Source organism: Amblyomma mixtum, chromosome 3 (genome assembly GCF_055824585.1).
Source record: "Amblyomma mixtum isolate Tamu chromosome 3, ASM5582458v1, whole genome shotgun sequence".
NCBI classification, from domain to species: Eukaryota; Metazoa; Arthropoda; class Arachnida; order Ixodida; family Ixodidae; genus Amblyomma; species Amblyomma mixtum.
The window spans coordinates 405,723,956-405,749,961 of NC_143014.1; the positions used below are offsets into that span (position 1 = coordinate 405,723,956).

Sequence of the window (26,006 nt, forward strand, 5' to 3'; positions counted from 1 at the left end):
CAGCATAGCTGCTGCTGCAAGTAAAGGTGGTGTCAACCTTTCACACACCGGCTGTCAGTAAACATGTCCTAGCTTTCAAAGTGCCAATGTCCATTCACATTTTCCCACTGCAGCTGTGAGACAGATGATGCACAGCAGGCAATGTTGCCTCCAAACACTAGAGAGAGAAACAAGCCTCATGAAAGTTTACCTTCCATACTGAAGGCCAGGCCCAGTATGAAGACATGGGAGATCTGGCAGGTGCAGTATGGAGACACAGGAAGGTAAACTTTGTACATTGTGTACCAACCCCCTGAAGTGCAGGACCGATTTCAACATGGTCTTTCCAGCCAGCAATTTGCTTCCTGTGAAGTTGTGCATAACAAACCATTGCCTTAAGTCTGGGGCCACTGTCAGTGTCTTCTTGTGTATTAGACCCATGTCAACCTGGCCAAAAGGGGAGAGGCATGAAGCAGCTCAGAGGTACAAGAAGGAAATCAAAAATCACTACGTCACCGGGCCAAGATATACAGGTGTCCACAAATGGTTTCGGAACATGACAAAAAACAAAAAAATGCTCAACTGCTTGGCTCTCTAGGCACGCAGCCTAGAACTAAAGGATGTGCTCTTCACTTTCCTGTGGTAGCTGCAGATTGTAACCCTATATAGTATCAGGCCATCCCTCCAGGCAGTGATTAAATTGAGCTTCTGTTATGGCATCCGTGTTCCAAAAACTTCTTTGGGCACCTGAACTTATAGGTCAGGAAGGCGTTCCCTGCCGGCAACATCAAAGAGCTATTAAGAAAGCATCTGCCAGATCAAGAAGTGGCATACTGTGGCAATCTAATACTTTCACTTGCAATCTAATCTAACGCAGCCAATCCAGAGAAAGCCCTTCCAAAAAGATCATCTGAAAGCACATAATACTTTAAGCTACAATAGTGTTCATCTTTTTTCCTTTTCCTCCTCCAGTTGTGTGTCCGGCAGAGCACACAGTGACATATGGCCCACCATGGCCACATCACTCTGCATACTTGTGTGTAGGAGTGTACAAATATTCGACAATTTTGAAGATTCAATCGAATAGCACAGTATTCGATATTCGCTTCAAACCAAATTTTCAGTATTCGAAGTATTCGTCTCGTGCGAATAGTGTTTCCGGGACGCTTGCCCACTTGCTTTATGCGGTTTTGGTTTTGAGTATTGCCGCATAGATGGCTTTTTTTTTATCATGCTTTCAATGCTCAGGGGTCAGTCAATATGCAAATCACAGCCAGGTCGGACTGCAAACCCAGCTACAAACTAAAGAAAAAAAGAGGTCCACGCGCTATTGCAGAAGATCCTGCGTGGCCGTCTTCGAGCCTCCGCACTAAGTTAGTTGCTGCCATAAGTCACGTCGCTGCCACCATGTCGAGGCAGACACACTGAAGGAAGAACACAGCAGACAATCGTCTAAGCTTCAAACCAAGAAACCACAATTTACTGCCAGCGAAGCCTTTATATATTCTGGCTGGTGGTGCCATTATCGACGAGCTAGGACATCATAGGTATTCGAACGCGGGCATCACTTGGCCACCTTCATCGGATCGCTAGTTCAGTCCGATGGAACTCCACAGCATATTTATTGCAGAGGCACGTGGCAAGTCAGTGCACCAAATGTGGCTGCCTGGCTCAGTGTTCGACATTTGACCCATTCGACCACTGGTTCAATCGTTGGCACCATGGTCAATGCGTCTATGAAAGGCAATTCAATATGGAGCTACTTCATGAAAGCTGCCCCCGGCAATGAGGCTCGCTGCTTGAAATGCAAGGCCGTTTTGAAGACACCAACAGGGACGACGACAACATTCTAAACGCATTTGAAAAGGCACCCGAATTTCTTAAGGGCCTACTAGGACGACTGTCAAGAATGCAAATGCACTGCCACCTTGACAAAGGCGAGCTGGCCGAGTGTTCAACAACCGTCAGTAGCTGAAAAATGAAGGTGGCAGTACCGAAAGCGCTAGAGATGACAAAGACGGTCGGCTGATTCACTACACACGGTATGCACCTGCACTCCATCACTGAGGAGCCTGGCTTTCTTGACATGATGAAACTCGCCATGCCCAATTACACAGTGCCGTCACAAACAACTTTCTCGGGGGTCATCATCAAAAAAAGAAGAGGTGCGAACGAAGCTTACAGAGGTCTTTGGAAGCGGAGTGGAGTCCTTCTCGATCACTATGCATAGTTGGACATTGCAAGTGAATGACCGCTATGCAAGTTTCACTTGCCATGTGATGAATAAGGCGTTTGTGCAACATGTACATATACTGGCCTGCACTAAAATGGTGGATGCTTACAGCGCTGAGAGCTTGGCAAAGTTCATCGGAACTGTAATAGAGGAGTATGAACTTTTGTCTGAAGGAATGGTGTCAACCTTTGTAGTCACTGACAACGAGAGAAATTTTGTTTTGGCGGTTGCGCGATAGTCATGGCAGGGTGTGCTGTGCTTTGGCCACACGCTTCAGTTGTGCATCAGTGATGTCCAAAAAAATGTGGCAGGGCTTGCGCAGCTTTGTGCAAAAGCAAGGGCAACAGTAGGTCGGTATAAGCGAAGTGCCATGGCTCAAGCACGCCTTAATGAAATTCAGAAAAGCATGCTTTTGGATTGTCTTGAAGTAGTGCAGGACGTGCAGACATGTTGGAACAGCGAACATGCCATGATGGCCAGACTTCGCACCCCTATTACTGTGGAACTCTCAGAATTTGATGAGGTTGGAAATCTCACCACACAAGAGTGGAAGCCACTAACAGCATCAGTAAAGGTCTTGCAACTGCTTGATCAGGCCACAAGTGAACTGTCTGGGGACAGCTACCAAACTAGAGTCTCAAGTTATCCTGCTGCCTGAATGCTCAAGCATCGTTCTTGCACAGCATTTGAATGATTATGATGCAGCATGAATTGCATCCAGCCTACTAAAGAGCACCAAGTCTAGATTTCCGGACATCAAGATGTCTCAGCTTCCAGCATTGGCCATGCTGGCTGACCCTAGGTACAAAGATGCACGCTACACTGTCGAAGCTGAAAAGAAATGGGCGCTTGGTCTCCTTGTGGAGGCAGCAGAAGAGACGGTGCTAGTGCATCAGCATGCTGAACTGCCAGGCAGAGGCTGCGCATCTCCAAGACCTTTGGGTGACTTTGTGTGGTGTGCCTTCAGCAAATTTAGTTCCGATGAGAGCTGCCGACCACGCCATACAGTGAAGAATGAAGTCGCAGAGTACTGGAAAAACCCCCTTCTTCCGCAGTGTGAAGACCCTTTGGCATGGTGGAGGACCAACGGCAGCCACCTGTACCCACCCATAGCACCACTTGCACGCAAATGCCTCTCAAGCCCAGCAACGCAGACTACCAGCGAAAGGCTGTTTTCAGCTGCAGGAAACATCGTGCGCTGTCAGAGAGAGAGCCTGCTCACCCGTCACGTAGACCAGCTTGTGTCCTTGAACAAGAACATTAAGATTGGAGCATGCTGGGCTGTTAATGGCAGCTGTCACCCGGAAGTGCAGAATGTTTTTTTTTTTATAATTGTTCTTAGTGCTCTTGCTGCAGTGTAGTGCAGTTACTCCTTTGGTTTCAACTACTGGCTGTACTAATGGCACCGTTCTGTTATACTCTCATTTTTCGTATTTTATCTCTAATTTCTCATTAGAAAGCAGGTGGTATTTTTATGTGTAACTTTTGATTAACTAAGCAACTAAAAATTGTTCTTCACTCACTTTAGGTGCTTCCTTAAAATTTTGAAGAGTGGCTTTAAATAAAGCCTCAGTGCAATATGTACTAGCTTTGTGTGTTGGAAAAATAAATGGGTTTAGAAATGCGCGCTGTCATTCAGCCTCTTTTTAGTGCCAGAAGTACTATTCGAACTATTCGCTTCGAAATTATTCAAAGAAAATCCTATTCACTTTGAATTCGCTTCGAACCAAAAAACCACTCTTCGCACACCCCTACTTGTGTGTGTACTTGTGTTATTCCTCACGCTGGCATTTCCACATCAGCCCTGTCCTTCCTTCCACCTCTCTTGACTCACATGTTTGTTTTTGCCTGCTCTTTATTTTGCAAGGTTACAATGAAAGGGTGCCAATCACAGATAAAACTAGACAAATCTCAGATAGAAGACTACAAAAGGTGCAGATTTCAATGAAGAACGCGAACACTGCACGCACACAAATTCACACGCCCCTCACTTGACAGCTATACCACCAACAGCAGCCATTTTCTGCCCCATGGCAGCAGGTGGCACAGCTTCTGTGCCCAGCTAACTTGTGCTATTCTTATACGGATGAACAAGTGCAAGGGGCAGCCAGTGATGCCCGCACCTTTCCGAGGTCGAGGAAGCCCTTGCTCTGAAGCACCTGGTCAAACTCCCGAGACATGAGGCCAACGCAGTCCTGCAGCAGGCGGTTGGCCAGAGAGAGTGCCGACTCTGCCCATCGCACCCGGGGCAGGGTCACAGAGAGGCGCTCACAATTCAGAGCCATGTCAATGGCTGTCTCTGCTGTCTGCACATGGAGAAACAACGGCCAGCCCAAGTCATCACAGGGTCCACAACAACAGTAAGTGCACGCCTATTCTGTCCAATGCAGCAAGTAGGCATTTTTTCTCTTATCTAAACAAAAAAAAAATTCAACAACTGGTACAAGAAAGAATGCAACAAGCCAACAAGATAAAGAAAATCTGGCAACAATATGAAGCAACAACTTTGAAAAAGAAAAAAAAAAGTGAAGAATAAACAAGCAATGGCATGAAATTTCATGACAGTCACAACAGAAGCAAATGCTTTCTGAGAAATTAATTGTTTAAAGGAACTGACTCTGCAGCATGTATTACTAACCACATGGGCTGGCTATGTCAAACAAATACTACCTACAAGTCTTCATGAAGCTGTCAGCTCTCACTTGAAAAGGAGGAGAAAAAAATAAAATTTAAGCTTTCTACTTCACTGTTGGCTTATCAATTAGCAGAAATGAACCAGAGCAAGACTTGAGTTAGTCTGCCAAACTCAGCGTTTAAAAGCAAAGCAGAGGGCTAAAAAGAACGCCCGAATTAAACAATTGATTGGTGGTATTTAGGGTTTAATGTCCCAAAGCTGCACGTGGGCTAGGAGAAAGAGTAATGAAGAGGTCCAGGGGAGTTTTAACCACCTAAAGTTCTTTAACATGGAATGACATTGCACAATACACGGGCGCCTTGCATTCCACCTCCATCGAAAAGCCACCACCGAAGCTGGTGTTGTACCAGCATCCTCAGGCTCAGCAGCCAAGTGCATTAACCATTGAGACAGCATCTGGTCGGTCGACTGCTATCATCAGTATGTACTGGTGACGCACCGCCGGACACGACACCTTCAGCACGTGAATTATGCCTTTGTCAAGTGGCTGGTATTGCTCGTCGCTTTTGGCGGCAGAAGAGCGTGGTGTGCCACATAGTTGTCGAGCACGAGAAGGACCATTCTTTTTTTCGAAATGTCATCATAAAACTCAACAAGCCACTTGCACGCAAGTTGCCTGTCATCCTCATGCCTCCTCTAAACTTATGCCTAGTGACACTATTCAAAAAAAAAAAAGTCATGCACCATTCAGATTTTTCTGTTATGCATGTAGCGTATGAGAATGTAGCTTCCAAAGCACTGCGCCTTGCAAGTTTTCCCAATGACAAATGGCGAGCACCGGTCGCTGCCTTGCATGCTACTTCACAGAAAGCCGCTAATGCGAAGCTTGCTCCACTTTCCACCGGCGCTAAGTGTCTCCTTTCAAGGCGTGAGATTTTGCCGGCCGCATCCGATAAAATGTTTTGTCGGCATTTCATATGTTCTGTATTTCTCATCTGCTGATGATTTTACTGTTCACGCTTTTTTGTGTTGGCGCATTATTTTCATAGGCAGAGGAGCGCTGCCGGAGCTGATTGCGGAGGTCACGGTGGCAGGGAGAGAGTGACGTAGCGATTAGAATGCTCGTCACTCTCCGCTCCTGCAAGAAGTGCTGTTTTTCGACTGCCGGCAGAGTTTACACCGCCTAATCATTCGCTGTAACCGAGCTGTGCAGCCACAGGTGTTCATTGTATCTGAGATGCAATGCCATTGCTCTAATGCATATTTTGACGGTAGCACTGCCCTTGTTCGTAATAAGCGAGTGTTCGTTACAACTGTGTCCATTATAAGTGTTATAAATGGGCTGGAGTGTATTTAATTATTAACACAATATAAATTGTCTAAAGGATTAAGGGGGGACACTGGTCTTGAAAAAAAAAATTTTATTAATGAAGTCACAGTTACGAAATCTTCAGGGAATATGTATTTTTGTGTGCTGATTCTAAATGTGTCATTTAATTTCATGTAAAACATTTCCTTGAGCAATTATGCACTTTTTATGCTAGTATTTTGTGGAGAGTTTTGAAGAAAATTTGCTGCGGGAAACTCGCTGAAATGTCTGCCATTGGGTTCTCTTGACACCAAGGAATACAATAAGGGTGAAATTGTCTTCCTGCCTATCATAGAACTTGAGTTAGAGTTTTGAAGTTGTCGCTTCAGAAATGAGAAGGAAAGTGTGTACAGTAAAAGCTCGTTAATTCGACACTGACGGGACCGCGAAAAATTGTCGAATTATCCGAATGTCGAATTATCGAACGAACAACAAAAACAATGTTTGCCGCAAGAGGACAGAGGACGTATACCTTTATTTGGCAAGGAAATCTGTAATCACCGTCCGCTTTTTCGAGCGAATTTGAGCGACTACGATAGCTCTAACAGCTGCCAGGTGCTCCGCGGCGCGTGTGGCACACGCGCAGTCAGGGATTTGTTCACAGAAGTCCTCCCGCACCGACAAGGCTTCTGCGGCTTCTTTCACCGTGTACTTTGGCATTTGGGGCAACTGCTCACAATCGTAAATCGTTGTTGTTGTCAGCGCCTGTGTCAGCTGACAGGACACGAAGGCGAGGCGCGCAGGCCCTGCGCGGCGCTACCCACCGGAAAGCAGCGCGGGGAGGAGGTGAAGGGAGCGCCGCTCCCCGCTTATCTGTTTTTTCAACCAGCGTCCGGGAGGGGGGGGGGGGACGGTCTTATCTTTCCTCTGATCTTTTAACTCTCCTCTTATCTGCACGGGGACTGTGCACAGGCGTCTTATCTTTTCTCTATCTTTTTCTCTGATCTTTTAACTCTCCTCTATCTGCACATGGCAGCGGTGGTGGCTGAGCCAGTAGGCAATCCCTTGCGATTTCCTTTCACCCTTCTCTCAGTCGCAACAAAACAGCAACAAGTAGCGCAGTAAACACGCTGACAAAGCGCGCATTTACCAAAAAAGGCGCCGTAAATAACCGCGATAGCGACTGCTGCGACACAACAAAGCACAAAAAAAAAGAGGCCAGCCGCTTCGGCCGCCGCTAACTCGCTTCCTCGGATGGATGGACAGATGGATGGATGATATGACCATAGGGATGGCCTATCAGCTCTACAGTAGCGCCGCTCATGGCAGTGTTTTTTTCTTTTTGCTCTCGGCACACCGGCTTGGCGGGCTGCGGAGTGAAGTCGAATTAACCGACGCACGGCAGAATTTGTTCGAATTAACGAGAGTTTCGCCCCATAGACTCCTATGTATAATTGTAGGGACCTCGCGCGCGCGTCGAATTATCCGATTTGCCGAATTAACGGGGGTCGAATTAACGAGCTTTCACTGTATTCCTGTTTATGAAGTGGCAGCTTCAGTACCCTATTACTCAAGTTCTATGAGAGCCAGGATGATAATTTTACCCTTATTGTATTCCTTGGTGTCAAGAGAACCCAATGGCATATATTTCAGCGAATTTCCTGCAGCAAATTTTCTTCAAAACTCTCTGCAAAATACTTGCACAAAAAGTGCATAAGTGCTCAAGGAATTGTTTTACATGAAATTAAATGTCATATCTAGAATCAGTGCACAAAAATACATGTGCCCTGAAAATTTCATAACTATGACTAAATTAATAGAATTTTCTTTTCAAGACCAGTGTCCCCCCTTAATTGCCATCAAGGTGTACTCTTCTGGAATGGAACAAATTAAATCCACAAACATAATCACAAGTGCACAAACAATAACTTAAAAATACCTGAAGCTCTCTTCCATTTAGGTCTAACAATATCAGACAAACTGCTTTCACTGAATGGGAGCTCAACGCTCGAGTCGTCATGCATGTGTTTTATGTTCACGCTGTTCCAGTATCTTGCACTTGGTATCCAGACAAGCTGCATTCTACAGTGGACTCCTGAAGGAAAGGAAGAATCTGCTCTGCCAAAGCAGAAACACCCAAATCTGCCGCTACCGTGCACTGGGGCCCAAGCAGCAGCAACCCACCAGTGCCTGGAGGGTGGCTGCGTAGCACTGCTGCTGCCAGTGCTCGGGAACGGTGGCAAAGGCCCGGTGAGGCCACACCCGAACGTAGTGGCGTCCCGCCCACTGAACCGCCCGGGCTTGCAGCTCCCGCAGCCCACTGCAGCAAGGTGCCATCTGCAGGCACTCGGCCACACCAGCTATGCACTGGCTGCATGGCTGCCACAGGGAGAGCAAGGGACACAGGCACGGGAGTTAATTGAGGCTCTCAACGAGAGAGATAGAGAGAGAAAAACAAAACAGCACACAGTCTGACTGTCATTACTAGAGACTGCACCTTTAGGCACTAAATTTCAGGGTGGCAGAAGCAAGCGCGTGAATCCACGTTTTAGACACCAAATGGGTAAAAAATGCAGAAACTGAAAATTCCGCTGAAAATGCAACAGATTTTGAGAAAAGCGAGCATAAACTACCTCTGTGCCAAGAAAACTGACGATGCGCCTTTTTTGATGTGAAAAAAAAAAAAGTGAGCTGCTGGAGGCAACCATTCATGTGCTGTCCATCAGCACGATTGGGACATGAGGAATTGCAGCAAAGCCTGTGCATAGATTTCAGCTAGCCCACTGCTTGCATTACAATACTATCTTGAAAGTTGAAAGGAGCATGAGCAAAGAGACAACGTTTAATAACCACACTTTCTGGCTCACAATGTGACATGCAGTCAAAAAGGCATGAAAACACAAAATAAAACACATTCAGGGCTGAGCATTATGAAGTGTTTCGGGTGCACGGGCCCCGTCAGGCAGAGCACATCTGCCTTTTGCCCTCGTATCCTAGACCTTGTTGCCTGAATAGAAGCATATCTATCTAAAAAAATATTAACCGAAGGCACTAACATCAGCAACAAGTGCACTCCATGAGAAACAGATTTAATTGGATGCTCAGACAGCAGCATCACAAAAAACTGGCAGTACCCACGAAGAACGTGTAACGGCGAGCTAAAATGCCCTCTATGTGGTGTGACAGCAAACTTTCAGGTTCCAATTTTAAGGACAGAACTCACAGTGGGAAAAAAAACAAGAAACTCGAAATTATCCAACTAGAAAAAATGTTCCACAAACACAGCTGCAATCAAACAAGAATTGAAAACCAGTTGATTCCTATCATATTCGTAAAACTTCCGATTTCGTGCGTTTCGGAAGCCTCAGCCTTTAAATTTTTTTTCCATACTGAAAGTAAGTAATAAAAGTGTACAAATATTTCCAACCTAAACAAAATGCTAAATTCATATTTTGCAAGCATTCAGCACTGTATCCAAGGAACAAACAAGTTATGAATGCCATAAAATTTTTACCATTAGCTGGCTAATTGAGAGAAAAAAGGATTAAAGACCACTTCTCCCCTAAACTTCCAACTGATGAGTTGTTCAGCGACAGTAATGACAATATGCAAGCAAAGATCATGCAAGCATGCCCTATGGACTTCAACAGATATGTTTTGTCGAGAGCTACACTGTGGTATGGCAGAAGACAGATGTGCCGACAAATTAGCCCAGGTGATCACCGAAATAGACATGGGCTGCGCTTGAGAAGTGTCAGCCAGACAGCACAGAAAATCCCGCTTCACATACCGTCAGACAGCACTCTTACCCCCAGTAAGAATGTCATAGGACGGTACGGTCAGATTGGAACGCGAACACTCATATGCCGCACTTTTCTAGTTTGCAGCGAGATGTTGCTTTATACAACCAGTTTTAATATGTACTTCGGTAGATCCTATACCCAGAAACGTGAATAAGGCAAGTTGTACGCTGCAGCTTAAAGTACTCAATATATCCTTTTGTTTCGTTCAAAGGCGCTGTTCATGTTTCATTCTGGCCTGACTGTACATGCTCCATAAACACTGCTCTCTCCTTGGCACCCCCCCATCAAACCCCATCAACCCCCCCCCCCCCCACCAAAAAAAAAAAAAACTTTCATTATGCATGCAGAAAGTACCCGAGACTCTGCATCTGCACAAATAAAGTTGTATGTGGCAGCCATGAAAAAAGTTGGGCCACATTTTGGCCACAAACAGTGCACAATCACTATGTCAAAACACATGGGCATGCACACTTATATGGTTTCTATGGTCTATACCATTGAGCAAGTGGTACGATTTATGTTTCAGAAACAAATCGTACAAGCTGCCACACTAAACATCATGCCTAATACATGCTAGCAACTGCTTAAGATTTCACTGCCACAACACAGGCTTGAGTAATGGCGCATTAAGTGTGTGCCCGCTACATTATGTCAAATTATGCGTCGGTGCAGTGTGAAATGCTGTTATTTATACCATGCAATCAGTACACAGCTAGAGTGATCCGCAAGTGCACAGATAACTTGAGTTACAAATTATTACAGGTGGCAGTGAAGACTGGTATGTAAGCTACAAAAACTCATGACTGCTTATCTGCGACAGCAAACTGGTGACAGTCAGACCTAGCTTTTTAATCTTGTCCTGCCTTGCTCCTTGCACAAAGCTCACAAGAAACTATCTAAAGACAGTACAGGATTTTTTTATTTATTTCATACTGCAGATCGTCAGCAGGATGGCGTCAGTCCTGTCTTTTGTGTGCCTTCCGTGTCCTCATTTCTTGCACCATTACCAGTTTTTTCTTTCGAACTATCTCCGTAGACAGAATATTATTACAAGGAAAATAAGCATTTCATTTGATTTGAACTACTCCCACAGCTATCTGCAACAAGGGAGCGGAAAACACAGGCTGGGCAGCCAGGTCCCATGCACGCACACACCTTGTGGAAGAAGTGGCAGTAGTAAGTGCGCACATGGGAGAGCACCACTCGGCGCAAGCTGTCCACCCCGAGCACTTCAGCCAGGAGGGCCAGCTCTGAGACATGCACCTCCAGGGGAGGGCTGGCCGTGCCTCCGTACAGGTGGTGCAGAGCAAAGACCACTGCACCATGCGTGAACCTGCAGCACACAGAGAGCATTAACACTCAGCCAAGGGCTGTCCACCCATGAAGTGCTGTATTCCCCAAGTTAGAGCACACTGTTTAGAGTTGTTCTCATCACAAGAATAAGCACCATCATCACCACCCCCACAGTCCAAGTATGGTGGCCAGATGAGTAGGAGTGCCAACTGGCAAAGCAGAAAGTGCAACTCCCCATGTCTCCACTTCGTGACGGCAAAAATGGCACTGCTTCTCTCAGTACATTAAAGCCCCAGTGCTCATGTAAGGGTCATCTGCTACTTGTCACGATTACATCTGACCTTTTGCTAACCTTGATCTTGGCTCACAATGTTACTTATTGTGTTTACTATTACTAGACACGATGGCTAAAATATATACGGACTGTCTGGCAATAAAACAGTAAAGGTATAAGTTGCATTATTTTTGTCTGTTTCAGCCAGTTCTCGCACAGCGCTATTTGCAACAAGCCCCGGGCTTTATACTAAAAATGAAGACCAGAATCTGTAAGGCCAGCCTGAAATTGGCAAGAAAGATACCCAAATTTCTATTGCTTTGGTGCCACTGCATTAAGAATTGTTTAGGAGATGCAAATTTGCTCTCCATTGGCTGAGAAGGTACTGCACTCCGTGTGAATGCCACTTCGAGGAACAGCTCATCAAATGGTACAACACATTTGTCATTGAGGGTAATGCTTTTCACATGTCGAAACTATTTTTAAGTAGTTGGCTATGTAGAGCAACCAATATGGGCCGAGTGCTAGTGTTTAATTTTTTTTTGGTGGCAGCCAAAGCTCATTCCCCTGTGGACATGGGCACTGCCAGCCTGTGTGAACATGGGATACCTCCTACTCCCACCCGATTCTTTGGACAGCTTGGAGATACATTGCTCTAAGACCCCACCACTTGCTTGTTTACTATGGGGAGGCATAGGTAAGACAACTAACTTTCTGTGAAGAAAACTTAAATTCCCAGAACTGGTGATGATGAATGATAAATCATTTGCTGAAAACCAAAAAGGCTAGGGCTACGGGAAGACTGATCGAGAACAAAGAATCTGCAGTAGTCCGTGACAGATCAAATAACGGTTCAGAATGCACATCACGTTATATTCGGATCCAAGAGATGAGTATGGTGCAAATTTTTTTAATGCAATAGCATTTAGGCTACCGTCGTGCAGTTTCTAGTTTCTCCATATCAAAATTCCCTGATTGGTCAACTGGGGTCAAGTGCATCAGCTTCATATGGGCACAGCAGAGGAAGTGAACAGTCTTTTCACTCGCGGCGCCACCGCCATGCCGTGGAAAAAATGCTTGCACTCCCCCTGCCAGTTGGCACAGGCACTCAACCTGTACACCATAGTCCAAGTGAAATCGACTTCTGGACACAGCCCTCTTCAGTTGACCTCCAAAAACTCCTGTCTTGTCCGAGCACCAGCCACACTACCTAAGTAAATTTCCTAACCTCACCGCTCTACCCAATTTTCTGAGCCAGTTTTCTACCTGTCGTGTGGAATACATGCCCTGACATGTAATGACATTACAAGAAGTTCATTTTGTCATCATAATTTCAGCTAAACCATTTTCAACTTGCATTTCTTCTCTGCAAAAATAATTTCCTGCCCCTTGCTGTATAACATTTTCTTTTCCATTGTTTGCTGGACTGTTTTCAGCTTCAAGCATTTTTGTCAGTCTCCACAACTGACCCTTACAGGTGAGTAATCATGAGATGCAACAGTTATATACCGTATTTGCTCACATGATGGGTAATGTTGGTTCGGGGAAGAAAACTTTGGGAACAACCCAAAAATTAAGAAAAATTTGGAGGATGCTTAAGCTACACCTTCAAGAGTGGAACGCGACAACGTCTTGCAGCGCTGCCAGGGAGTCCACGGAATGCTGTCGCCCGTTAGACAAATCGAAAACTGATTTTTTGAGGAAAGGAAATGACGCAATAACAGACTCACTTATCATGGTGGACACCTGAACTGTGCATGATACGCAGTCCCCAATTAAAGGTCACCGGTTCCCCCAATTATAGGTCGACGGTTCGAATCCCTGCCGCAAGCTAGGCTCTAACTTAACTAGTATGCTTATGTGGCATGAAACACTGAATCGTATTACACCATCTGGAACATTCTGTGGCAAACGGTTGGCATGATACGATTTTTTCCGAAGCGCGGTGCTGACACTACTATGACACCGAAGGCTTTTCGACCAAACGAGCTGTATACGCTGTCGCGTAAAATTGTAAATGCTGCAGAGGTTGAAAAACACAGGCTCCAATCCATCAGCATGTGGTTAAGGTGACTGGTACAGCACATCACATAGAATAGCAGCGGTGCTGTGAGAAACTCGTCGCTAGAGACAGCACCTCTGAGTGCCAAGTGCGATGATTCTTAGTGCTGAGGAGCGCACAAAAGAAGATGCAAGGAATAAGTGACTTCATTTCATTTACTCGCATAATGCACTCGCACTCGCTTAATGATCGCACCCTCGAATTTTGTTGGCTGCTAAACAGAGACTGTTGCAAGGGTTGTGCTGTCACTGGTTCTCAAACCAACACTGCACAGTCAAAGGCTTGTTACATGCTATTGCATGTCCTCAGGTATGTGAAGGGCAGAACTTCTTTTTCATGATTCCGGCGCCAAACATTATAATGAGTCAGTGCAATAATCCTATGCCTGATAGTAACACCAGCAACGTACTCTTCCTCCTTTCATCATCTTCTCTTACACTTAAAAGTTCAGAAAACATTCGAATATCAAACTTCATGTCAATTTTCCACTCTTTAAAACCTAGCCCAACTCGCTTGAAACATTTCAACATTATGATTTGCAAGAATGTGAAACTACTGTGTCATAACATGTACACAACAACACCTGTTTGTGCTATTCTCAACTCTGGTGAGATGTACCCTGCCATGCCTGACGCATTACATATGACATAGAAAGAAAATGAATGGTATTCTGCTGCCTATCGCACATATCTCATAGCCTTGGCATTCAATGGCTTGGATTCAGGCCCCTTGGTAGTTAAAGTACCACAGAAACCTAATATTAATTACATTTCTTCTTTCAAGTGATGCGTTAGACACTAGAATACATTGTTCCCCACGTGGTATTTGCCTACGACAACTAAAAAATTTATAATTGAATTTCTTCTCTTATGCTGTTTCGGTTTCATCAACCGAACAAAGGCAGTGACATGGTTGCAGTTTAGGTCACGCGAGTCACTACGTAGTTTTAATTCACTACAACCCTTAAGCCAGCCTGCTTCAAGATTTGGAACGACAAAAACAACACATTGGCAACTACACAGCCGCTTTTCCATGGCTCACGTGTCCTAAACACCAACTATACGTCACTGCCATTGTTCGGCTGATGAAACCGAAAGCATCAAGAAGAAATTAAAATATAAATTATATAGCGGTTGTAGGCAATTACCACAGGATGATATATGTGTACTAACGTCTAACACATCATTTGAACGAAAACACACAAGCAAAAATATGGTGTCTATACTCCTTTAAATACCACAAGAGCAGTCTACACAATAAGCTAGTGCAGCATGTCAACTACGCATATTTGGTTCATATGTGCAATTTATCATCCCAAAGTGGCATACAGGCCCCGAGAGATGTCATAATGAAGGGTCATGGATTTACTTCAACCACCAAGGGGCTTTTAAAGTGATTGCACAGAACACAGGAATTTTTCAATTTTGCTCCCATCAAAATGTGGCCAGAATTTATCTTACAACCTCATGTTTGCTCAGTAGCAGAATGCCTTAACCACTGCGCCACCACAGCGCATCAACTTATGTGGAAATGCTAATGGTCAACGAAACTGAACAGATCAAATGGACACTCGACAAAAATTTGACTACCAGAAGTTGTTAGACATGTGCCAGAGCTTCAGCAACAAGATAACAGGCCAATTTTACAAAGCCTACTGTGCATGCACGTGTTTAGTGGAAGCAGTCAAGTGCCATCTTGGTAGTAGTCCTTCGTGGCGGCGTCTGCATGACAGCACACCTTATTTGGTGCCTTGACTGGCATTAGACCCAGTCACAGCAGCTTTTCGCCATGCATTTATTTTGGTCGGTTAAAGGAAACAGAGGCGCCATGACAGAGTTTTCAGGGGCGCAGTCCTAATCGCAGCTGATGCAGTGCTGAGAGGGTGTGTAGTTGCTGCATACAGTGGGGTGAAAGCGACAGCGATGCTGCGCTTGTTACTCGAACCTTCATGCTTAAAACGTTGCAGGCGATGATGAAAACATGCTTGACAGTCACTTTTGCTCATTTTGCCAGCAGAACATTTCTATGCATAGCGATGCACGTGTTTGAGCGCCTTCATACAGTGCTTACACTTCCTGCCATCTCCTTTTGCCGTGTTAATTTTCGCACATCCATCTAGGCATCCACTAGCCATGCCATAGAATGTTTGTTGTCTATTTCTTTTTCATGCTTCTACCCTAAAAATGACCATCATCATCATCATTATCAGCCTGACTACGCCCACTGCAGGGCAAAGGCCCCTCCCATGTCTCTCCAATTAACCCTGTCCTTCACCAGTTGTGGCCACCGTATTCCCGCAAATTTCTTAATCTCATCTACCCACCTAACTTTCTGCCACCCCCTGCTACGCTTGCCTTCTCTTGGAATCCACACCGTTACTCTTAAGGACCAGCGGTTATCTTGCCTTCGCATTACATGCCCTGCCCAAGCCCACTTCTTCCTCTTGATTTCAACTAGGATGTCATTAACCCGCGTTTGTTTCCTCACCCACTCCGCCCGCCTCCGATCTCTCAACGTTACACCTATCATTTTTCTTTCCATAGCTCGCTGCGTTGTCCTTACCTTAAGCTGAACCCTCTTTGTTAGCTTCCACGTTTCTGCCCCATAGGTGAGTACCGGTAAGATACAGGTGTTGTATACTTTTCTCTTGAGGGATATTGGTCAACTGTCCATCATGATTTGAGAAAACCTGCCATATGTGCACCACCTCATTCTTATTCTTCTAGTTATTTCCTTCTCATGATCCGGATCAGCTGTCACTACCTGCCCGAAATAAACATATTCTCTTACTACTTCCAGCACCTCGCCACCAATTGCAAACTGCTGTTCTCTTACTAGACTGCTGAATATTACTTGCTATGCATGCATATGCATGCTAATTTTTAGCCCCGCAGTTCTGCTCTATTCTGATATTTTCTAATTCCCTCAGGACCGAACACGCTAATTCACGGGTAAACACTAGATGGCCGTTTTTTATTTTTTAAAATACTGATTAAGCCAAGAGTGATGCTTCAGCATAAATGAAATGTTGCTAAGGTGTAATGGTCAAAGACCATTCTACAACAAAAAATAAGGAATTATTTTACATTTCCAGTTTCATAGCCATGCTTTCTAATTCAACAAAATAGAGAAAGCACCATCGCTACTAGGGCAACTTGAGGGATTGGGAGAGAATACATGCATCAAGAACACACGCACTGTGGACTCCTGAATATAAGAACAAAACTTCACACAGTTCTTCACCCGCAACCTTACACTGGGCAGAAATTGCTGTAAAGATGGCTCGACGAAGCAGCTCAAAGGCGAATCTAACCACCTCCTTTTGTTGGCAGTTTAAGAGCCTCCCTCAAAGCTGAATGGCACATAGAAGGCTTTTCGGAGCTTCAGACCTTAAAAATTCACCATTTGCCAACGTACACTGATTACAAGGACATGACGGCTAAATATGCTGAATAAGGCTTCTTCAGCTGCCTCTCGTGACCAGCCCCTGCACTCTCTATTGGGGACCTTTTCATCTTTCCAAGATACAAAAAATCCAGCGCCCTCTGCTTTGCGCAGCTGTCGGAACACCTGGCACACCTCAGGTGAACCCACCTGTCCCAAAAATTCAGCATTCAGGCAGATAAACATCGCCTGGGGATGCAAACATGACTGCTTCTCGCACGTACGCCACACACCACGGCGACGCGGCCACTGGCTGGAGTACCAAATCTCTCAGAGTGCACAGTAGCAGCCAGCCTATCAGAGATGATAGGCTCACTTGTTGAAAGCCCAAGTTTCTCAAGTAAGAGAAACTTGCGCTAAAAGCTGCGTGAAAAAAGGATAAGAACACAAGCCTTTCTCACCCATCCATGCTGATGACCTCGGTCTCCTCGGCAGCAAAATCTTCCCTCAGAATGAGCAAGAAATAGTCAGACCGCAAGGCCAAAATGAACCTGCAAGGAAAAAAAACAATGCAATAGACTAATTAAACTGGTGGGCTTAATGAAGCCACATCAGCTTCACCTCTCTATTGCCAGAGGCACCTGCTACAGGAAAATGCCAGCACTATAAATCTATCTGTAGTGTATGCCTTCAAAGGCCACCCAATTGCTAGGACTCCATCTAATGGCTCAGGGCAGTGCAAAATGTACCAGCAAAATACTACATGAAAAGATCAATTTCCGTGGGCCACTTCAACATCCGCCGGATGAGTCTCCCCTGGTACACAGACTTGACACTCTTAATAACCCTTTGGTCGAGAGGCTGGATAACGGATGTGCATTTGGGGGGGAAAAAAAATCAAGTGGACAGTCATCAGGAAGTCTTCGATGTGGTGGGCACTGCAGTTATCCAAAAAAAGGCAGATGGATCTGCCCTGCTTTGGCATATCTGCATCAAAGGCTTCCAGCCAGCTGGAGAATACTGTGCGTGTCATCCAAGCTTTCTGATTAGCAGTGTACTCAACCAGAAGCCTTCGGTTACCTTTAAAGCACTGTGGCGTCGTGCTCTGGCTGATCACGAGGAGAAGACGCTTGTCGGATCCGTCCATGTTTGAATGCAAAAGAATGGTCACCCGCTTTTTGCTCAGCTTACCGCCATGACATTTTTGTCCCCTCAGGTCAAGCGTTTTTGATGGCAACATTTTGTAGAAAAAGCCAGTTTCATCCACATTATAAATTTCGGAGGACTTGCATTTGTCCATTATGCTTTCGTAACTTTCTTGCATCCAGGGTGATGCTGCTTCACCGTGACGCTCACAGGCTCCCCCGACAACACCTTGGTGAACGATGCAGTGCCATGCTTTGAATTGGCTTAGCCATCCAGCGCTCGCTTTAAAGTTGTTGTTGCCCCAGAATGCACGCGATGTGAATAGCCTTCTGCTGCAGAAGGCTTCCATACAAAGGCAGCGTGTTCTCTTTCGTGTCGAGGAACCACTGCAACACAGCCTTATCGACGTCTTCGCAGACCGGCATTGCCACAGTCTTGTGCTGCACGCACACTCCGGTCTAAGTGCCTCTATGATGCTGCTTTTAGATTTCAGAAGAGTAAAAAGTGAGCTGCACTGGATACTGAACTCCTCTGCAATATCAGACTTCTTTCTCCCTTTTGCAGCTTCGGCGATGACTGCAGACTTTTCCTGCAGCACCAAGAACTTGTGCTTTTTAACAGGAGGCAGAATCTTTCTGACACGCCGAACAAAACATTGGACGAAAGCAAGACACAGGCGATTTCAGCGTTTCAGCGTACACGCGGCACACGGCAAGATAGCGTGGTAGTGGGCAGTGTCAACGGCCAGCAAGGAGGAAAAAAAACTGCCAGATGACCAGCGGTGTCGTCACATGAAGCGTCACGTGCCTGCATAGTTGCCATCAGACAGCCTAGCAAAAAGCTGCTTTAAGCTAAAAAAAAATAAGTAACCTAGTGTAAACAGCAATGACCGCGCTGATGCTTGCTGGCAGAAACGTATGTGCCTGACTTGTCGGATGAGTGTGCTGCTGCAGTTTTGGTACTTCTCCGTTCCCAACTGGCTGATGAGCCGAAAAAAATGTTGCAGATCACTACCTCAAACTTTTGTTATTGCGGGACTGCTTTTTAAAAACCCTTTGCTGCTGAGAGGGTGGAAATGCATTGAACTCTATGGAAGTTTGCTGGCGGCACAAGATTTTTTCGTTGCCGCGAGAATTTCGCTCTTGAGGGCTTTCGTTAATGAGCAGTTCAACTGTATCAAATTTCCTGCATACATCTTGAAGCTTTAAATTCTATACTCTACACTGTACTTATTCGTAAACTCTCTACTATTTCTGCCTGGTCTTCTGTGCTCACCACTCAGGCTATAAGCATTACGGTCTGAATGTGCATTATGAAGAAAACACTGCCTGGCACTTGCAGAAGTCCAAGAAGCTTAGGAATGACCTAAGCTCTTCATCTTCAGCTCTCAACAAAACAGCAAGGAAAGCAAGATGGAAAACAACAACAATAGCATCACTGATCCTGCTGAAAAAGCTTTCAGCTTAGACCACTTTCCACAAGCTCAGCCCTCAAGTTCATCTTGAAGAATTTAAGCAAGTCCCATTGCCATATGGGGATCCCATTTAACGAAAGCTGGCAGGTCCTATTGGGAAAGCCTGCTCGTTCTACAGGAAAGGCAAAATACAAGACAGTGCATGGTGCAATATGCCAGGCAGTGCATGATGCGAGACAATTTACCTCTCACCCCATTCATATTTTTATTACAATTTTTAAGCCTATGATAAGTGGTAAACTAGTGAGGCAAGCACACCTCCAGCCAAAGCTTGTCCAACAAATGCTGTGGCTAGGAGATCATGAGAACATACAATGCGAGTCACCCTTACAGCCCTTTCAACAGTCTTCACAGCATGTTTCAGATAATTTTAAGTACCCACTGAGGTCCACGTCGGCAAGGCACATGACCGTTCAAATTCCATCACTTCTGTAAATGAGAGCCAGTACATCCTTTTTTTAACCTCAAAAACTACTCCAACTTCTCACATTAAGCAGTGCATTGCCTGTGCAGTAGGTGACAGTTTGTCGATGAGTGTTCATACCTGTGTGCCCCGATGTCCTTGCCCTCTACGCGAATTGTGATGTCCGTCTCCACCTGGCCAATGAACATCCTGAGCAGGTCGTCCCCCAACTTGGAGCAGGCACCCAGCCTCTCTGGGCTGCAGCCTGACTCCTGCATCCTCTTGTCGATGCTTGACAGGCAGCTCACTTCAGAGACCTCCGAGTACACAGTCTCTGAATCATCATCCCCATCTCCAGGAGAGAAGGGAGGCTGCGGTAGGCATAGGCAGCACATAAGGAAAGAAGCAAGGATACCAGGGCACCCACAAAACACTCCGCAAATGGTTACACTAATTACATTACACTAAGATATGGATCAATTTTTTGTTAACCTATCACTGCAAGGATATCTGCAACTATTTAATAAATGCTAGCCCTTGATGTCACCCTTGGAAACACTCATAAAGCATATTTTACACCAGGACTTGATATCACGTAAAAGTGTCACCAGCATAGTGTTCACCACCTTGTGAGCTGCTCTCCGATGCCAATCCATCAATTAGAATGTCCCTGCTTCACTTCCCATCAAACACTGAAGAGCAGGAGGAGGTCAGAAGTATACCACACTGAAAATGCAGACAAGGTTAGGCATCCCCAGAATCAGCATCCCAGAAGTGGTATCAAACAAAATTTGAACTCTGTGTTCATTCTTTTAAACCTGACACTTTATGCAGTAATTTACAGAGAAAGAAGTGCTTTAGTTGGATTAGTCAGGTCTGAGCTCCTGTGCTTGGATAAGGTGGTGGACCCTTTGGTCACCAGCATCATGCCTCAGTCACCAGCATCATGCTAATGGCCTGTGTTGCAAAATGCACATTGTGCACCCATATAAGCTCCAAAGATTTTTTTTTTATTTATTTATTTATTCATACTGTTCACCCTCTGCATGAGGGTCATTACAGGGAGGGAAACATATACAGACACAAGTGCAATTCTCTTCGCTAAAAAAAGAAACACTCAAATGCACAGAATTACAGATTTGCACAGCAATCTTCCAGGAACGCGTTCACACCTATCACAAATTTGTCTACATCTGTTTGGTCCACAACGTCACTTGGTAGTTGATTCCAAATTTCTACAGCATCGGGAAAAAAGGAGTAGCGATAGACTTAGTACGTGTAATAATAGGTTGTAATACCTTACTGTGATTTTTCCGAGGGCAACGCTTCAGGGGAGGTGTAACATAGTGATGTTTATTAACTTTGACTTTATCATTCATTATCAGAAAAAAAAGTTTCAATTTCTGCTTTAGTCTTCTTTCTTCTAGTGATTCTAACTGACACTCTTTTAGCATTGCTGTGACTGAATCAGTGCGGCGGTATTTAGAGCATATAAAACGTGCTGACATCCTTTGCAATCTTTCCAGTTTCCGTTTTAAACCCTTTTGATGAGGACTCCACACTGCACTTGCGTACTCTATGATTGGCCGCACGAACGTCTTGTACGCAATCAATTTAATTTCTCTAGTCGCATTCGGCAACTTCCTCCTCAGGAAACAGACCTTCTGGTAGGCTTTTAAATAGACATTTTCAATATGGGTGCGCCAGTCAAGATTATTTGTTAATGTCACTCCCAAGTACTTGAGACACTTTACTTGATCTAAGGAATTTTCACCGATATTGTATCGAAACATCATAACATTCTGCTTCCTTGTTACTTGCATGTAATTAGATTTTTGGTAGTTTATTTCCATACCCCATTTCAGGCACCATGAGTTTAACGACTGAAGACATCTATTTATGTTCATCTGATCTGCCGGGGAAGCCACAGGAGAGTAAATTAAACAATCATCGGCAAAAAGTTTCATTCTGACAGGCGATTCGACAATAGCAGAAATATCATTTATATACAATAAAAACAAAAGCGGACCTAAAACGGAGCCCTGTGGCACCCCCGACAGAACTTCACGCCTATTCGATACTGCACTTTCTATTTTGACGACTTGACAGCGGTTACTTAGATAGGCCTGAATCCATAGTACTATATTTTCAGCGATTCCTAATCTGCGTAGTTTAAAAAGAAGCTTATGATGCGGAACTTTATCGAAAGCCTTCGAGAAGTCTACACAGACCACATCTACCTGCTGACGTTCATCTATAGCCTTGCAAAAGTCGTTCACTGTTTCAATTAAAACAATGAACAAAATAAAATGTGCACTCATCAAATCCAAACCAGAGCTATTAAAAAACGTGGTGGGTGGTTACCTTAAACACAACTTTTTAGTTAATGTTGCATGCCTGTCTTGAAATGGTTATACAGTAGAACCCCGTTCATACGTTTTTCACCGGACCGGGAAAAAAAAACGTAACAGCCGGGAAAACGCAACAGTGAGGAAAGCACCGAAAATTAATGAAAACAGTGCAGCTTTGACTTGAAACAATTAATTTCCGCAATTTGACCCTAGGACTTTAAAAAATCGAGAATGGTGGATTGCAGTTTCTTTCGCTCGCTGGAAAGAACAACGCGTTTCTCAATAGCAAAGGCCGCATTGCTGTCAGCGTCGCTTTGCGGTGCGGCCACACCGCACGCACGCAGCAGTGCTGTGCAGTTCACGCGCTCACTGCAGTCCACGCTGAAGCGATGTTGTGCACAGCGTCAAGCACTGAAATGTTTGTAGGCTGCTCGCCGCGCTGCTCCGCGCAAGCTGCCCTGGCTGCCTGTCAACTGCGTTTAGTACGTCCAGCTTTTCCTCAAGGGAAAGCCCCTTCCGCTTACTCAACGCTATCACGCCATCAAAGCACAATAAAGATGTTGCGACTGAGAAGGATGAAAAGGAAATTGCACGGGCCCTGCCGACTGGCCCCTGCCGACTGGCCCCTGCCGACTGGCCCCTGCCGACTGGCCCCTGCCGACTGGCCCCTGCCGACTGGCTCCAGCCGAGCCACCACCGCTGTCACTTGCAGATAGAGGAGAGTTAAAAGATAAAAAGAAAGAGTGAAAGAAAAGACGCGCTGATAAGCGACCGCAGCCGCGCGCCTCCTCCTCACCACCTCCCACGATAAAGATCGCGGCGTTCGGCGTGCGAGGCAGATAGCCATCTAGTGGCGGCCTCTCCAACTCGCGTGCGGCTTCTTGCAGCCAGTTCGGTAGCCAAGCCGGGCCAAGACTCGTCAAAAATCAAAATGGCGGTTGGCGCGCATTGCCCGGGCGGGTTCGGGAAGCCCGGTTGCGACGTATCATGCGGGATCGTTTCCTCGGCTACGACGTAACAGCGGGGTTCCCAATACATTGGATCCTATGGAAGCTGTGCCGGGACCCGAAGAAAACGACGTAACAGCCGGGAAAACGCAGCAGTGAGGAACGTAACAGCGGGGTTCTACTGTACTAAACATTTTACACATACAGTCTCAGCACTTTCTTTCAATGCACACACCAGCGGAGATTATGCCTTGTAGAGGAGGATCTGACAGTGCTCAGGTCACTTGTACAAATGCAAACACAGTGCATGAAGGGGCTATACTATCTGAGGCATGTACGCACCCTTGGTATAGTTTCCCTGGGTACGACTGCAGGAGACTCTTGAACCACACTGGTATCAGCCTTAGTCACAAGGACTTCCAATTCTGGTTTCTTGGGCAGTACTGTTGATGACACTGGTCCTGCTGATGGCAACACCTCAGCTTTTGAAGACACGTCCTTTTTAGGCACATCACCTTCCCAGTCACTCTCATGCTCTAGGGAATCACTGTCCTCGCCATCGCACACCTCAGACCTGTGGAATGTCATGGCATCCACATCCTGGGGCCGTGTTGACGACTTCACGGGCAATGCCCTGGGTGCTGGTTTCACAGGCTCTGGCTTTGCCTTGCGCCTGAGAATCGGGCTCATTGGCAGCAAGCAGACTTCAGGAGGCTGGAACCTTGATTGGCATGTCGACACCCTCTTTGGTGAGGAGACGTCCCCTTCAGCAGTGGGACAGGGTGCAATTCTAGTAGTAGGCTGTTCCGTAGCTGGGATCTCCTCCGACACAACCAATATCTCTTCACGCTCAAAGTGTTCCCACATGCGGTGTTCAACAATGCTTCGCTGCCTCTCTACACTGTTTGCACCATCCTTTGCAGGCTTTCCCTGGTAGTTACTATACGCTTCGTGGGCACAGACAACACTTTCACTGTGGTCATCATTGATGTCAATGAACATCGACAGTGACAAGGTGCATGGCATTGTGCGAGAGGATGGCTTCTCATCAGGATGAGAGTCATCGTGGTGAACTGTATTGAAGTCAACGTACATGTAGCATGACTGAGGTCGTTTGGACGAATCACTATCTCCTTTGGGCTTGCTTGCTGGTGACCTTTTCTGGGCCTGGCCTGCACTAGCATCTCCACCAGCATCTATGTACATGTACAGAGACGAACCTTGGTTTGACGGCTCCTTGTGCTGCTGTGCCTGGGTTTCTTCTGGTTTTGTCTTGTTTATGTCGATGTAGAAGGGGAACAGCGCACCCGATGCGCGACGCTCCTGGTTTGACCCCAGTTCAGCTTGGTCAGCAGCACCCTGCGAGGGCACTTCCCCCACATCATTAAGGCTGTCGTACGCCACTGCCTCAGTAACAGATGTGTTCTGGGACATGAAGCCAGAATCATTCATCCCAAAAGCAACACAAGAGCCTCTCTTCTTCTTGCCAAGTTGCCCACCGACCTTAGGTGATCTCGGAAGGCATTGGTATGACACTGGCATGGGAGCAGGAGATTTCTCGTGCAGGAAGAATGCAGACATTGGTGCCAGAGACTTTCCATCCTGCTCTGTGGAGACTTTCAAGCCTGCTTTATTGCACTCCTCTACAATTGTGGATTTGTTGCTATGCTGTTGCTCCTCATGCTCCTGCACACCCATTATCGCTGCTGTCTCTTCCCCATTCCACTTTTCAATGGCTGCCTCGAGTGGCATCTGGCTCTGCAGATCAAATGTTCCACTCCGCACCATGCTGCTGCTCATGCTCACGGAGCACTCGTCCCGGTTGTCTGAGACGTCATCGCCAGCTTGGCTTTCCTCGTACACTTGGGTGTTATCGCACAGGCTGTCTAGAGGTTCTTCTACATTTCCAGCTGTTGCACCACGGTTCTCACTACAGTTGGCGTCATTGTCATTCACAAAGCATGAGCGGAAATTCTCTAGAGAGTCCTCAGCCCCCGTCTGCTCAAGTGACCCAGTAAACAGGCCGTCATTGTCCCCACCTGGTTCATTGGCTGAGCCGCTCTCGGTTAGTTCCCGAGTTCCCTCCCTGGTGTCAGTCTCGCCAGTCATGTCCTGAAAATCATCATCGCCACCATCTTCATCATCTGTCGAGGCAGGATCATCCTGGGAGCGGAGGGCTCGAAGAATATCATGCTCCTTCTTTCGAATGTCATCATCGGAGTACACGCTCCTGGATGAAATGCCAGACAAGAGAAAAAATCAATCAATCACTGCACCAGCCCCCAACATGAACGGGATGTTAAGTGGTTGCTTCAGTAATCAGACATATTTGCACAAATAAGAACATCGGTAGACATTTCAGAAGAGATGAGGCTTGGGCATGTTGGTCAGACATACTTAAGGGAAAAAATAGCGCACACGAGAAGACGGGACAAGCGCTTGTCTGTGTCTCCTCGCTTGTCCCGTCTTCTCGTGTGCACTATTTTTTCCCCTTTAAATCGGTAGACAGGTCCTTAAGAACCAATTTTTTACTCCCTTCGTCACTTTGTGTCAGTTCAGTGGAAATGGAACAGCACACAAAGGGAACAGCATAATGGGACAAGCACAAGTACGGACAGACACTAGGACAAGCCCTTCCCTTTGTGTGCTTGTCTGTTAGAGCTGAATTCACATATAACCAACTATAAAAAAAAACAGTTTTCTTCCTTCCTTC

General features: G+C 45.9%; 1 pseudogene across 1 annotated transcript in view; it reads right to left on the reverse strand.

The window, feature by feature from the left end:
- The window catches only part of LOC149357482 (uncharacterized), a 52,073-nt pseudogene that overhangs the window by 6,946 nt on the left and 19,121 nt on the right, over positions 1 to 26,006 (reverse strand). Inside the window, exons 4-9 of the transcript XR_016291843.1 lie at positions 23,636 to 25,523; positions 20,137 to 20,366; positions 17,434 to 17,523; positions 11,115 to 11,292; positions 8,341 to 8,535; positions 4,336 to 4,518 (exon numbers count right to left, since the gene is read on the reverse strand). The product of XR_016291843.1 is annotated as an uncharacterized LOC149357482 (transcript). The remainder of the gene's footprint in view (positions 1 to 4,335; positions 4,519 to 8,340; positions 8,536 to 11,114; positions 11,293 to 17,433; positions 17,524 to 20,136; positions 20,367 to 23,635; positions 25,524 to 26,006) is intronic.